The 5,813-nt window shown below is 32.2% G+C and overlaps 1 pseudogene; it reads right to left on the minus strand.

Annotated features, from left to right (window-relative positions):
• Positions 1-2,339: 2,339 nt before the first annotated feature.
• Positions 2,340-2,520, minus strand: LOC132280671 (small nucleolar RNA U3; annotated as a pseudogene).
• Between the last annotated feature and the right edge of the window lie 3,293 nt (positions 2,521-5,813).

Below are 5,813 nucleotides of genomic sequence, written 5' to 3' on the forward strand. Positions count from 1 at the left end.
TATATATATATATATATATATATATATATTACATTTTTTATAAAAAAAATTAAATATATAACAAAAAAATTAATAAAAAATAGCTTGTACAACCAGCACAATACCGTGGTTGAGCTAGTCACATATTCTCACCCGCTACACCAACCCAATTACTGATGTGGCTAGCAACTTTTATGTGCATAGCTAGTCGGTGTTATACGGGGCTACCGGCTACCCTTACTAGACCATAGCATTTGTTGATGTATTATTATTATTACTTATAGGGTGAAAATTATATTATTTTCGCAATCGAAGTTTAAGCATCACAAATCATTTTTTTTCCATTCATTTATAATTTTCAAGACAGAAATTTACTAATCTCATTATATAAGTTTACAAAGGAAAAGGTAATCCTTAATCAGTATTATTACCAATCCTCTAATGTACTGTATAATTTATTAATCTTAATGTTTCTATGTATGTATGTGTTTGCTCAATGCTCACTAGTCCATGTTTCTATGTATGTATGTATGTATGTATGTTTGTTTCTATTGCTCTAGATGTTAAATTAGAGGTAATGAGAGAGCAAATTATCTCCAGCCCATTAGAGAACAACATAGATAGCATGTGTGTGTGTGAAGCTGCAAAAATATTATGTGTGTGTGTGTGCGTGTGAAAAGTTGCAAAAAGATGGGTGTAGTCTGATAAATTAGAGGTAATGAGTGGGCAAATTATCTCCAGCCCATTAGAGAACAACATAGATAGCATATGCGCGCGCGTGCGTGTGTGTCAGTGTGTGTGAGAGAAGCTGCAAAAAGATTATGAATCTATATATATATATATATATATATATATATATATATATATATATCTATAGGGCGAACTGTAAAAAAAAATCCTCAACTTTTACCCGTTTGTAAAAAACACTCCTTGTGAATATTTTTAACAATTAACCTCCCTCAACTATAATGAGGGGGTCATTTTAACTAACATCTGTTAAAGTGATTGTGTGAGAAAAATTTTATGACAAAATTACCCTTAACATGAAACATCGTTTGAGTGATTGTGTAATAAAATTTTTGAACGAAATTATCCTTAAAACTAAAGTACCCACCACTCATTATTATTATTATTATTTAAATGCATAAAACACTAAAATGAGGCCTTTGATTTTGAAACGAGACCTTTGATTTTTTCTTTCGAAATATTCTTGCATTTGGTATATATATATTAATGTGGTAGTTATTTATCAAATGTCAACTTAAATTGATTTTGGTGAAAAAAAAAAAAAAAAAAAAAAAGAAGTTCCTTCTACCATGATTTTTTATAAAATAAGATAAAGAAAGAGATATATATATACGAGAGATCCAAAAATATCAGTACCTTGATTTTCTATAAAATTTAAAAGTAGAAATTTATCAGACTATGTAGCAAAATCATCACATGATTAGGAAGAAGTGCTTTTTTCATTTATATATATATATATATATATATATATATATATATATATATACACGTGCGTGTGTGTGTGTGTGTGTGTGTGTGTACTGTGTAGCATATCGCAATTTAATAGAAAAGTATTGGAATTAAGATTTATGATGTTGAATTAAATCAAATTTTATGTCATAACAAACGCTTTTTCTACAAAATAAATAATTAATTAAAGATAGTCCAAACAAATATTTGTTATTTAAGTGAAATATCTATTGGCTATAAAAAAACAAAAAAAATAAAAAAATAAGTGTGAAATATGTTTTGGGAGGGGTGGGGGAGGGGGGTTTTGTTTTGATATTATGGCGGACGCCTTCATTGGATTTTTTTTTGGGTATGCTATATCTATAATTTTGTAGAATCTTATAAATTTCTACTTTTAAATTTTATAAAAAATCATGGTACTGATATTTTTGGATCTCGTATATATATCTATTTATTTATCTTATTTTATAAAAATATCATGGTACAAGTTTTTTTTTTCCCACCAAAATCAATTTAAGTTGACATTTGATAATAACTACCATATTATTATATATATTCCAAATGCAAGAACATTTTGAAAGAAAAAATTAAAGCCCTCGTTTCAAAATTAGAGCCCTCGTTTTAGTGTTTTATGCAAGTTAAAAAAAAAAAAAAAAAAAAAAAAAAAATTGAGTGAGTGAGTGGTGAATACTTTTGTAATAATAATGTATTGTTTTGATTCTAAGGGTAATTTTGTCCTAAGAAGTTAGAAAAAATGACCCCTTCATGATAATTGATGGGGGGTTAATTACTAAAGATATTTATAAGGAATGTTTTTTCTGCAAACAGTAATTCACCCTAATATATATGTGTGTGTGTCTGAAATGTTGCAAAATGATGGGTGTAGTCTGTCAGACAAACCGGTCACACGGTTTGCGGTCCACCGAGACTTGTTCAGAAGAGCCTTCAATAAGGTTCTGGTCATATAGTCATGATTCATCCACCAGACAAGGATTCTTGTTTCCTTAGACCTCAAGGATGCGGAGGTACGAGCCTAAAGAACAGATCCCGTTCAAGTAAGGTCGTGACCAAGAGGGTCGAACTTGTCTAATAAATAGTGTTGCTTCTTTTACTTTTTTTATCGATGTGGGACGGTTTATTGCTTTCTCATCACAAGATGTGAAGTAGTTTTGACAATACTCGTTCCTAACGAAGTTGAACAACTGAATGGCCCAAATAGTCTGTTTCATTACATCTCAGATTCACCATTGTTGTTGCAGCTGGACAGAAAATTGGTAGATTTGTGAGTGGTTATGAATCTATGCTTCTAATTACTTGTTCATAGAGTCTGTTTTTTGGATTTGGATGTGTTCGGATGTGGGTGTATGTGCTTATGCGTTTAGTCGATTAGTTTATGTTTCTTGATTCCGATATGTTTAGGATGTGGGAAGTGTATTTATGCATTTAATGTAGTATGTTTCTTGATTCCGATATGTTTAGGATGTGGGAAGTGTATTTATGCATTTAATGTAGTAGTCGCCCTTTCAATAAGGGCGGAGTCAGAAATTTTAGGTTGGGGATCGAATTTGTACCGTGTAATTAAAGTTTGAAAATTTTATAAAATAATTATAATATGATTTTTTTATAAATACTAGTCATAATATATATATACTTTGAGAAAATTAAAAAATGAAAAAAATACAACTTAGACAAAATTTTGATATTAGAAAGTAAAATATAGAGAAAAAACGATGAGTTACAATTAAAAAGAGAAGATGTATAGAATTAAGTATTGCCAGATAATCAAATTTTCTTCATCAATTGTTTCAGTTTTTTTTAATCTAATTTTTGGAAGAAAAATTTCGAGTACTTTTCTTTCACTTGGGAAAGATATACATAGATGAAATATTAGAAAAAAATAATAAATTTTAACTAAACAAAATAATTTAAAATTAAACAAGATGTCAATAAAGATTATTATATAATTCTCGATATTTTTCTAAATATTTTTCTTTTAGATATCATTGTACAAAAATGTTTGACAAAAAATGCTTGAAGCTTTTTTATTAAACATGATGGAACATTAGTGATTTTTATCCCCTTTTTTTCTCTCATAAATTAATATTATAGATATTATACATGTGTGTATGTAAATAAATTTACAATGTATTGCAATAACAACTATAATAATAATGAGCTTCTTCACAATATTAGACCTTTTAAAAATATACTTAAAAGGGTTCAAGTATAATTTTTTTTAAATTTCAAAAAGACACATACTAAATTTATTTCGAACTCTCTATTTTGGGGCTAATTTTCAAACTCTCTATTTTGTGTAAAAAAATTAGAAGGGCCAATTGAAATTTTTAATGATTTTTAAGGGTAATATTTTTAAAGGGATAATATCACTTACCTCCCTCAAGGTTAGGACTAATTACAGAAAGTACCCCTAACATTTCGAAAATTACATTGAACTCCCTCAAGGTTAGGTCTGGCATAACACTTTCCCCCTTTCGATGAAAGTCAATGTCTTTTTTCGATGACATCATCCTCTTTTGAACGTGAAATACCAATTTTGCCCTTACTATAATTACAAATATATTTTCATTCTTACTTTTGAATTCATAATTACTCATATACCCACACAATCACAAATTTTCTTTTTTAATTCAGAATTACACCTCTCTATACAGTATACATAATAGACTATATATATCTATTTTCCTCTATAATCTATATACACACAGACAAAAATATATAAATATCACATAACAGATATATATAAAAAGATATATGTATGTATGTATGTAGTAAGTCACCCTCTGGTCACCTCTTTCTGCGGTCTGTTACGGCTTCTTCTTTTTCCTCCATGCCTTCTTGGTTGAGTTCTTCCGGATCTGGTCTCTCACCCACTTCCTTTTCAGCCATCATCCACCGGAATCACTCCGATACTGACCAATAGTTCGGATCGCTAAAAGTCTTGGACGGAAAAGCTGACATGGCCAAAGAGCATGCCAGTGACTTTCCATTCCAGGGTTTCGACCGTAAAAACTCGACAACGGCAACAAGAAATTATAGATCTTAAAGTTGTTGATCGACAATAACTCGGCGACGACAACGAATAGGATGGTCGTCGCGGAGGTCCTCATCACCGCTGATCGTCGCATCAACTACCACCATGGATTGTAGTCCATCCTTCAAGTCGACCGCCACTCCAATGAGGTCGATCTCATCAAGAGGTAGTACCACGAGAGATGTCGCTACTTTTGTTCCATAAAGGAATCGAAGGTAAGTAATTGTGTTATGGTGGTTATAGTCATCGTGGTAGCAGTGAAGATGGTGGTTTGGTTGTAGCGGTGATGAAAATGGTGGTTTTGTTGTGGCGGTGGCAAAGATAATGGCTTAAAAGACCTTTGGCAACGATGAATATGGAGTTTTCTTATCGATGACTAGCAAGGATTGAATTTACCATTGAAACGCGAGTCTGAGCCTAAGGGTGGGAAGCAAAGACAGAACTAGCGGTGATAAATAGACGGCGGAGCATCACAGTTGGGTCTGACGGCGGAGCATCACAGTTGGGTCTGACGGCGTGGGTGTATAGTAAAGGATTTTGTCGTCCTTTGCCCACTGCTATGACGAGTTCGACAGCAAAAATAAGGGGCTTTGGTAGCGGTGGTGGTAATTGTGACCGCTCACCTTCCTCGCGCCGACTGCAAATTTCTTAGCCCTGATATGAATAGATGTTGAGGAAAGATAGGATAGTTTTATCATTTCACGTGTTGTGTTTTTTGTTTTTATATTTTATATAATAAGGGTATTTTAGTCATTTAACAATGATTTCACCAGAATCTAACTCTGATCACATTGGAGGGAGGTTTCTGTAATTTTTTAAACGTTAGGGATATTGCCTGTAATTAGGCCTAACCTTAGGGGAGGTAAGTGATATTTTCCCTAGTTATAAATTAATTAATATTTAAAGATAGTAATAAAAAATTCAAAATGTTTGGGGGGATATGGCCCCTGCTGGCCACCCCTGCTTTCAACAATGTTTATGCTATGTCGTTAGGGAGCAACGAATCGGCAAGAATACTCACCATCTCCTGTAGGAGATAGAGATGATATTAAGCCAAGTTGTATAACACATGTTTGGCTAGTTGGTGGTTCAATTTAGCCATAGCTAGCCAATAATGGCCCCGCCCATTTTTATTAGTTATATAGATGGCCATAGTTAACAGCCTAATAGCCAGCCCAATGTGGCCCCAAAGCATTCTTAAAATGGAAACGATAGTTACACCGAAGCCATGCACCGAATTGTTGGGTAGAACGATATGGTAGTCCTGGTAGAAAATGTGATTTTTTACTCATTTGTTTATTCACTT

Source organism: Cornus florida, unplaced genomic scaffold (genome assembly GCF_030987335.1).
Source record: "Cornus florida cultivar Cherokee Brave unplaced genomic scaffold, ASM3098733v1 CherokeeBrave_3.0.0_Hap2_Chr10, whole genome shotgun sequence".
Taxonomy (NCBI): domain Eukaryota; kingdom Viridiplantae; phylum Streptophyta; class Magnoliopsida; order Cornales; family Cornaceae; genus Cornus; species Cornus florida.